The 10,889-nt window shown below is 38.8% G+C and overlaps 1 long non-coding RNA gene across 1 annotated transcript; it reads left to right on the forward strand.

Annotated features, from left to right (window-relative positions):
- The first annotated feature begins 9,682 nt into the window (after positions 1-9,682).
- LOC307020960 lies at positions 9,683-10,680 on the forward strand. Its single transcript, XR_013803029.1, has 2 exons — positions 9,683-10,235; positions 10,329-10,680. It is a non-coding gene; the product is annotated as an uncharacterized lncRNA (long non-coding RNA).
- Positions 10,681-10,889: the final 209 nt, after the last annotated feature.

Here is a 10,889-nt window from a genome sequence, read left to right on the forward strand (position 1 = left end):
ATTGACCTTCTACTTTCCCCCTATTTTGTATGTGCTCTTAATATTTTTTTCATCAAATATATATCATATTAAAAAAATTATTCAATAACGTGCTTTAACCACTAGGCGGTGCACACAAGGTACACATAGCATAGAATGCCATAATAACTTTGTATTATTAGTGTAGGACACTTACATGTATGTATGTATGTATGTATGTATGTATGTATGTACAGATGTAGCACTTCATTTCAGACTCCAGCTTACATCTTCCTGCCTACGACCTGCCTAAAACCAGTATAGAGGAATGTTAAGCCCTCCCACTATTTTCCAAGAGGGCGTTGCCAAATTGTCAATTTCAGGTTTTAACCAGGAGATGGCGCTTCATTCCCAAATACAGAAAGACAAGTTTCATGGACTTTCAGTTGTGTTTTGAAGAGCATTTAAACACATCAATATTTTAGATACTATACTAAAGTATATCTAATCTTGTAATTCAATAATATATAGTCTTTATATATTAAATAATCATAATAATAATGTAAATGTGTACATTAAACTTCTTTATTTGTTATGCTCATACTTTTACCTTTACAATCGTTTGCTTTAATATGCAGTATATTTTTTGTATATTTTTGTGTTTGCTTCCTCCTGCTCCCTTTCGGACACATACTGTATGATTTATTATTATTATTAATATGAAGATATTATTAAGATAAGATAAGATGTTACTTTATTGTATTGATTGAACATTTTGGTCTAGAATGTGCTGTCCCACAGTAATTCAGAAGGCTCACAGGTCCCATTCCGACCATTATTTAAAACAATAGGTGCTTTCACACCGTCTACAGTTTGATTTGTATAGAGGGAGCTCAGTGGCTGAATGGCCAGCGATTAGGTGTGACGCATTTATCATAGGTGATCAGAGCTAACTGCCTGCCGTCAGATTTCCTTTAAAAAACAGATCTGATTTTAAGACTATTTCTGCGCTCATAAAGAATGATAAGAATAAGAATAATGCGTATTGAACTGGTTTCATTAATTAGTGAGTTTATTTAACACTAGAACCACCAATCGGGTCAATTTGTGTGATGTGTGTTGTGTGTGTGCAATGTAACTTTTTAAAAAAAAAATATTAAAGTCTCCCAGTCCGTGACTTTTCCTGAAAGTTTGTTATGTAGCACCCTATGTTGTTAAAAATTGCATTCTAATAGCGGGATTTGACAGGTTTAGGTAGGCCTATACAAAAACCTCTGGCGGTTCTAGTGTTAAGGTAATCAGGTACAGTAGAAGCCCTTTTTTATCAGTAACGAATTTAGCAGTTGAACATAAAAGTCAACTAACTGAGGGTCACTTGCAATGACAGTGTTGTGTCTAACTGTAAGCTTGTCACTCAGAGTAACCTACCGTTAATTTAGCTGCTGGAGAAGAAAGATCAGGGGGAGGGGGGGAGAGAGCTGTGGTTGATGGGCCATTAGTTGATGGGCCATTAGTCAAGATCCCTCCGCTACGCTTTGGGATCCTGATCTGCCGACGAGGCTCCTTTAAAATATAAATATTTTTAGTGAATTACTGAGTTTGGGCACGTTAACGTTTTAATGAAGTTGAATACAGTATATTCATATTTGTCAGTGATTTCATGTCAACTGTGTGTGTGTGTGTGTGTGTGTGTGTGTGTGTGTGTGTGTGTGTGTGTGTGTGTGTGTGTGTGTGTGTGTGTGTGTGTGTGTGTGTGTGTGTGTGTGTGTGTGTGTGTGTGTGTGTGTGTGTGTGTGTGTGTGTAGAGGTGTGCGTGGTTAAAACATTTTCATGAAGTGAAGAAGGTTTTCCTTCTATAAAACAGCTGTGGGCAGCAGTGTCACGGACATTAATAGATAGATCAAGGCAGACTGGTGCACACTCTCCTGTCCTGCCAACACTGGCAGGACAGTAGGCGACACGCCCGTTCTAAGCCGTGTCCCTCACTCCTCACATCACAAGCTGCATCAAAGTGTATTATGTTGTTATATCGTTCCAGATGTTATGTTTCAGTGCTTGACACTGGCGGCACATATCAGACCCGGACCGGGGGGCGGGGCCACATGACCGGGCCCTTTAAACCCAATAAAGCTTGACAAAAATATCGGGAGTCCGGGGTGGTAATCTGACGCTCGTGCGTAAAAAGTCGCTCAGTCAGTAAGATTACAATTTAAAACAATGTTTGAAAGAAAAGTAATTAAAGAAAAGGTGTAATATTTAAGATTTCGTTTCTGCAAAGGGTATAGAAACGAAATATATATCAGAGATAATAATGATATAACATAAAGTCCAACAAACCACAAGGACAACGAAAACATAGCCTAATAAAATGACTACATTTCTGACACACCATTCACCATGGACAGCCAGCCGCCACCATGAGAGCACAGCAGTGTAAAATTGGCACGGCGGCCCATACATTCACGTACAAGTAGGCTACTGTACAAATTAAATTTGAAGTGTACTCACCACTACTTGAAGGGCACTCGGCGAGCCTTGCGCTCCGCGAACTCGTCAACAATCCGCTGTATGTCCAATTTCTTGGCTCGGTCACTTTCGATGGACAGCAAGGCCAGTCCACTCAGTCTCTCCTGTCCCATCGTGCTCCTCAAATAATTTTTTATGAGTTTTAATTTGGAGAAAGAGCGCTCGGCGGTTGCCACGGTGACAGGAAGAGTCACAAATAAGATGAAGGCTGTGCAAACCTCACTGAATGTAGATGTTACTGCTGGGTTGTTAACAATGAGCATTTTTACCAGATCCGCGACAGATTTTAGTTTTTGTATTTGGTCCCTGAAATAGGTTCTGAAAGAAAGCAGCTGGCCAGGGAAGCTGGCGGCGATGTCCCGACTGTAGTGCTCTCTAAGCCGCTGGGCAGCTTGGTGTAAATCCTCATCCTTTGCTTGTAGTAGTGTGTTGGGGTGAATTGCCTCAAACATGTTCACAGTTGCATTTAAGCTGGTGAATCTTTGGGACAGTTGCTGGATGATTATATCGAGACATGCATTGAAAACGTTCACCCGAAAGTTGCTCTCTGCGTCAGTGAGGCGGCTGTCTTCAGAAAGTTCATCAAAGTGTCTCTTAACTTTCCTGGCCCTGGTTGTTTCAAACTGTGTTTGACTTCCCCATTTAGTAGCCAGGGCAAGAGTGGCGGACTTCGCCTCATCAAATTGTCCCCTATAGTCCACCAAAACACTGATGGCATTTTGCAGTAGAGTAGATGCTTTGAGAATATCCGCGTCTTTTGCTTGCTGTATGTGAAGCACAATTTATGCTTTCCAAAATCTTGGTCTGCATGTTGACCAAAAATAGAAAGCTAAATTTGCTTATGGCATTCTTGAGTGCACTTGCTTCATTGCGCTCATCCTTTTTGTCACTGGAAAGGGATATTTTGACGAGGGCTTTTATAATGTCTCCATATCTGTGCCTTAACGCAACAAGCGCATCATGGCGAGATGACCAGCGAGTGGGACATAAGCGTTTTAATGTGATAGTTCTGCTCTCTGGCGTCATTAACTCACTGAGCAATGCCCATCGTTTGATACTGTGACCAAAAAAGTTGTAGAGCGTCTCTACAGTGTCATAGAACTGCTTCACTCCAGGGACATTTTTAACAGAGTCGTTGAGTGCTAGGTTGAGATTATGAGCAGCGCAATGAACATAGTGGGCAAGGGGCTCCTTCTCGGCTATTCTTGCTTGCACGCCTGAATACACACCACTCATATTAGCCGCCCCATCATAGCCCTGTCCGCGACATTTAGACAGATCTAATCCGTTTTTCTCTATAGAACCAAGGATTTTGTTTTCAAGCTCTGAAGCTGATGAACCTTCAGTCACTTCAAAACCCAAAAAGACTTCATTGATCTGTATATCTGTTGCAATATCCATGTCGTTCTTAACAACAGTTATGTAGCGATAAAACCTGACTCAACTGGTCTATCTTTGACACATCTTGCGTTGTGTCCATGATGACGGAATAAAATGGGGCTTCGTTTATTTCATCAATGATGTCAGCTTTCACATGTTGAGATAAGATGTAAATAATCTCATCTTGAATCTGGTGACGGAGGTATTTCATATTAATATTAACTGCGCGTCCGGAGTCATTGTGGCACAGACTGGACCGCTGGTGAACAGCTGTTAGAACGGGCCGTTCAGGTGTTCAGAGCAGAGCTCCATGTCGGAGCGGCAGAGCGTGATGTGAACTGAAAAGTTTTTCTGTGGCAATATTATTTAAGGAATCGTTGAGCTAGCTAGCTAGCATATATTGTCACTATCTTCTAACGTTAGCTTTAGCCTTCTATTTCTAATAGTTTTTTTCATAGGCTATAAACAGAGGTGGTATATATATATATATATATATATATATATATATATATATTGTACTTGAGTAAAAGTAGAAGCACTCAGATCTTGTACTAGAATAAAAGTAGAAGTACTCAGATCTTGTACTTGAGTAAAAGTAGAAGCACTCAGGTCTTGTACTTGAGTAAAAGTAGAAGCACACAGATCTTGGAGAGTAAAAGTAGAAGTACTCAGGTCTTGTACTTGAGTAAAAGTAGAAGTACTCAGATCTTGTACTTGAGTAAAAGTAGAAGTACCAGAGTGTAGGAATAGTCTGTTACAGTAAAAGTCCTGCATTCAAAATGTTCCTCAAGTGAAAGTAGAAAAGTATTCTCATCAAAATATAGTTAAAGTAGCGACAGTAAAAGTAGTCATTGTGCAGATTGGTCCATTTCAGAATAATAGATATGATATGTTTTATAATGATTGATCATGAAAGTGTTCTCAAAGCTGGTAAAGGTGCAGCTAGTTTGAATGACTTTGTATACTGCAGGGTAGCTTGTGGATTTACTCCAGGTGAAACTAAAGTCTGATTTAATACTTGATTATATTTCACATCATTCATCCACATCTGTAAAGTAACTAAAGGTATTAAATACATGGAGTTGAGTAGAAGTACACCATGTACCTCTGAGCTGTAGTGGAGTAGAAGAACAAAGTAGCAAAACATTGAAATACTTAAATAAAGTACAAGTATCTCAAAAATTGTGCCCAAGTATAGTACTTGTTGAGTTTATTAACTTAGTTACTTTACACCATGTGGCTATAAAGATAGAAAGACTAAGCCTTGCACAGAGGCATGAAAATACATTTTCAAAATGCTCAACAGTGCTGCCAAAATTATAAACTGACTGCTACACAATTAAAATAAATGCTTTTATATATTTCTATTAGATGTGACTCTTTGTCGTTTCTGTTAACACTGCTGCTTTAGTTGTTCTGACTGCTGAAATCCTCAGTTATTCCTAATTTTAAAGCCGATATTCCGTGGGGTGGGGGAGCCGGGGGCTCGGATCCTTGTCACCTTTTTCATACAGATGAGTTTGCATCCCAAAGCCTCAGTCACCTTAATTCATGTAATAAAAACATCTCAGGTCAGTAACACTCAAAGCTAAATGTGCAATACCATGTTCAGCTATGTTACTATTTATAATGTTATTGTTGTTACATCCGAAGATCTACATATTGGAATGATTTCTTAACTTACAGTAGGCTATTTTTTACAATGTGTGTTGGAAGGATTTATTAAATTACTATGAATATTGTCATTGTTGAAGGCTTTTAGAGAAGGATGAACTATAAGCCTGACTTACATAACATTTTATACCTAAAAACATAAAAGCCACAATAAATAAATCACAATTATTCTAGTTATTTTTACCTCCCGTATTGCTTTCAACCCACCAGCTTTTATGGTGTTGTTACGTCACTAACTGTAAGCTTGTCACATACAGTCTATGGTCACTCAGAGTAACCCACAGTTAATTTAGCTGCTTGAGAAGAAAGATCAGGGGGGGAGGGGGGAGAGAGCTGCCGTTTCATTCACACTGTTTAAAAAACGGTAACAACGGACTATTTTTCTTAGCGGATGCATGTCAATTTAAATCAATACATACAACTATTTTTTAAATCAATAAAAACATTTTCTAAATCCATAAAAGCATTTAAATCAATATTGGGAGTCATGTCGTTACTTCGTTGAGAATGTGGCCATGTAAATAGCGGGGATAATTTGCAGCGACTTGTTCCTTATGGGGAAAATAACACCCGTCATGCAGACCAATATCCCTCCGCTGTGCGTTGGGATCCTGATCTGCCGACGAGGCTCCATTAAAATATAAATATTTTTAGTGAATTACTGAGTTTAGGCACGTTAATAACGTTTTAATGAAGTTACCCTTACGAAAATGAACTATAGTATTACTATAGTATACTATAAGAGTTGTATAGTATCCTATAGTAAGTTTGTAGAGTTCTATAGTATTTTTCACCAGCTATCGTATTACTATAGTCTTTTCTGTAGTGCCATTTTACTAGCTATAGTAGCCCTATAATATTTCAATAGTAATACTATGTATCTAGATCTTTGTAGTATTCCTATATTATTTTAAATAGTATAACTATAGTATAATATATAGTGTTTCTGTAGTTGTTTTTTGAACACACTGTAGACCACTCCTACAGTAATAGCATGATTTTGTCGTAGTGAATGCATATTATTATATAGTGTTTGTAAAAGTATTACCATAGTGTTTCTTTTGGTGTTTCTGTATTAAGACTATATTATTTTCAATAGTACTACTGTAGTATAATATTTAGTGTTTCTGTAGTTGTTTTTTGAACACACTATAGAACACTCCTATAATAGTATGATATTGTCATAATGAATGCATATTATTACCATAGTGTTTTTAAAAGTATTACACTCCTAGAATTAATGTGTCATTTTTTTTAACACATTGCTGTGTCAAAGGCAATTGACCTTTCGCAAAGCCACGCCCCTAAATGCCCGTTGTCCAATCATATTCGATCACGTGCGCGGCTCCCTGTGGAAGTCCGACAAGCTTAGCGTTCAAATTCATCGCGAAAATGGTGAAGTGTTGTGCTTATGGTCTTTGCAAATCGGATAGCAGATATCCCATAAGCTTGGGGGGGATGCCGGGAACCCGAGAGGAGAGATGCCGCCAGTGGATAAAGAAATGCGGCAGGCCCCATGCCCAGCTGAATATGGCGAATATCAACAAACACAAATACGTTTGCTCCAAGGTAAATACGTGCTAACGTAGCTAGCTAGCTAGCTAGCAAAGATTACATTCACAAATTAACTAACTGATTTAATTGACTAATTTCACTAACTAACGTTAGCTAAAGTCACACGACTACAGCTGTAAGCTGTGTGCTTCTAGGTCGTTTTGACCATGTATATCACTTGATGCATAATAATGTCTGAACAGCTGAGCTCCGTTATTAGTCTACCTGTGGTCAAAGTACAAACAAGAAAGCCAACAGGCTTATATTTTGCTTTAATCTTTGTAGCATTTTGTTAATGGAAAGCCTACTGCCGACTTCCCTAATCCTGCTGCACAAGTGGGCACCCCGACCCCCACAAAGGAACAACAAGGTGGATGCAGAAAGCCACCAAGGAAACGGTAATTAACTTTAGACAAACTACAACATTTAATGCCTCTTGTGATTGTATTGTTTTATTCCAAAATAATAATAATAATTCCGTCGAATTTGACATACAGCTCATGTGGTTTTTCACTCTTGCACTGCAACCTGTATGCAAGTGCCTCTATTGATGTTGTGCCTCCCTCTTTTCTAATGTTTATACTGTGGATATAACCCTCCATAGCGTATTGTAGCCCCTTTTGTCGGGACCTGGAGGATATTGCTGCGTTATTGCTCCAAAATGAGTCTGTTAAGGCGACTCCGACGTTACGGAGACCCTCCATTATGGCTTTGTTTAACGCATCTGGCTCTCAGCTTGTCGGACTAGCAACAGTAACTAAGGGGGGGCGTGGCTTTGCGAAAGGTCAATCCAACACATTCAGTGTAATTTCTGAACTATTTTACACACACATGTGTGTACATAGAAAAAATAAAAATGCACATAGTCATTGGGCTAACATCAATCACGGTTGAGTTATTTCAAATGTATCATTTTTCAACTGTCCAACTGTCAACCAAATGTCCCAACTGCCATTTCACCTCTGGCTGCTTTGGAGGATGGATGTCAGCCAGCGGAGGAGAGTCTAACTCTAGGTAAGTTATACAGAAACAAAACGTTTTTTAAAAAGTGAGCAGATATATTGTCATAATGTGAGCAAGCTAGGGGTCTAAATACATATTTTTAAACTTAAATAAATATGTTTTGCCAATGTTGAACAGCTAACTATTGTTTGAGTTTAGCTGCCTGGATGACAATTATTTTTCCTTTAGGCCGTTCTTCTTCTTTTTTATTATATTTATTTTATCTTAACTTAATGTAGCTTACACTCTTTTCTGTGATCATTCTTCAATCGGCATTATATTGATAGCATTAGCAGCTATATGTTTGATGCTATCTAGCTACTCTGGCTAGGTTTCATTGTTCGGCCAGATGTGGCGAGAAAGTGCGAGTGAGGCTGCGTTGATATACAGTTTCTTACAGTGCAAATACGTAACTTACTCGCACTAAAGTTATTTATTAGTAGTACGTGTACACTACAGTTTACCTGTTTCTGACTAAAACATCAGCCACTAGCTACTCTATACTTGCAAATATTATATTGTGTAGAAGGGAGATTTGCCTCTTGTCGCTAAGGCAACTGTGTATGTGAGATAGTGATGTGTCGGTCGCGAACGAGCCGATTCTTTTGAACGGCTCTTTGGTATGAACGAGGGGAACCGAGTCGTACTTGGTGAGAGCCGTTCTTGTTATCGTTCAATTGTTAGTCCGCACTCACTGCCTGCCAAAATCCACTCGCCTGTTAAAAAGCTTGATTTTGTTCCCCAAACGTATTCTGTGAAGACCCGCCCCTACTCTGATTAGTAGGTTTCAGCAGGAGGAGTGAGATGGGGTGGGTCTTAACGGAATACGCGAGAGAGAGAAGTCATAACAAGTGGTAGGCTACAGGACAGGTAGACGACGTGTTTTTCGGATGGAAAATGAGCCAAACGCGAAAACGCAGCAGCATTTTGATGCACTTCAACCAAAAAAGTGCACCATTTGTAAAGGCAAAATATCCTTTAAAGCAGGGCCAACAAATGATCTCCATCATCACTTAAAAACACAGTATCTAATATTAAGAGTTGCGTGAATTTCATTCAAGGCAAGGCAACTTTATTTACTTCACACATACGGAGGGTAAATTCAAAGTAGTACATTCACGGACATGAATGACATGGATATGGCGCCACCTTGTGTCGTGTTTACAAAGCAGATTATTGACATTAGGTCTGGCAATACAGTCAATCATTATCCTGGTGATTATTTCACAGACAAACCAAGTAACCCCGCCAAAAAAACGACTCTTTTGAACGGCTCTTTTGAACGGCTCTTTGAAAGGAACGGAGCCATAAGATCCGGCTCCCTTCAAAGAGCCATAAATCCCATCACTAATGTGAGACGCAGCGTCACGCACGTCAGTTAGGCCTTCTCGATTTGATTGGTCGGAAGGGAAGGGCCGGCGGGCTTTCCTTCCGACCAATCAAATCGTTGGAAGGGAAGGCCGGCGGGCTTTCCTTGACATGTCCCTGACACAGCGGACAGCGGGTGAGTGTAGCGTGCAATACTGTGTTTCACCACACAATAATTTAGAGGGGCGCTGTTTCAGTCTTTGTAAAATACTCACTGACAACAGCGGAGAGATGTTTTTAAATACAAATAAAAAATATAAAGAAATACCCAGCCTCCAGGAGAAAACGCCACTGGAGGCTGAGCAGAATCTCCCCTGTGCTTCTCGAGAAGTTGTCTTTATGGGTGAAGTTAATTAACTTAAAATTACCATACTGCTTATAATTTATATAAGGTGTGTATTAATGGGTTTAACTAGAAGATGATAGATGATGGCATTTAATTTAATCTGGCATAATATGATTAGTCAACATCAGGATGAATTTGTCTTTTTCTTATAATTACAGGAAGCGGGAATGAGCTGCAGGAATCTGTTAAAGTCCTAGCAAAAAGTAAATTAAAAGAAAAATCTACAGTGTCCAAAGCACAAACCATCTCCTGGAAGTAACAGGTGAATTTGGATTTGTCCTTGATAGGATTTTAAAATACAACACAGACTTCAAAGATTTTATAGATGTTGATAGAAGTGAGAATCAGTAACTTTGACAGATTCCAAGTGCACTTTTCTGAAGCACCGGATCTTCAGCCTGTCCTAAGAGAAGTCTGTCAAACTCAGGTATACATGTACCATGCTTGTTAAATTGTGTTTCAAAAAATCACATGCCAGAACTTTACTTTATGCTGTGCTTGCTCTTATTGTTTTGTTCAGCCAAGAACCAGTTCTTCTGAATGGCCTAACTGATCTACTTGAGAAGAAAATTCCAGAAGTATTTGATGAACTGCAAAATGGCATTCTTACCGAGAAGACCAGCCTCAAACTTGTCAGAGTTTGCATCTCTGACTTGGTAGAGAGGCATGGGTTGTAAGTATATGAATGTGAAATGTGTTTATACTGCATATAGAGGTTGGGACACTTTTTCCCTTAATTTCATTGCCCAACCATTTTTGTTTCAGGCCTGAAATTGTTCTTGTAATTTTTTTACATTTAAGTTATTCGTATTCATATTCTGTGAACAATGTATTTTATTTTGTTAATAAAGTCCCTATCTTTCAAATTGAAACTGCTCTGCCTGCTAACTTTTATTTGTTGATACCATACTTACTATAGGGATGAATACATCATTATTAAAGCTAATTAACTATAGATTCACTATAAGATCACCATAGCCAACTCTATAGTATTACTATAGTAATGTTCTGTAGTGTGTTCCAAAAAACCATAGAAATAATATAGAAAGCAGTCAAAGCACTATAGTGATACTACATAAAA

This window comes from Notothenia rossii (assembly GCF_949606895.1).
Source record: "Notothenia rossii genome assembly, chromosome: 10".
NCBI classification, from domain to species: domain Eukaryota; kingdom Metazoa; phylum Chordata; class Actinopteri; order Perciformes; family Nototheniidae; genus Notothenia; species Notothenia rossii.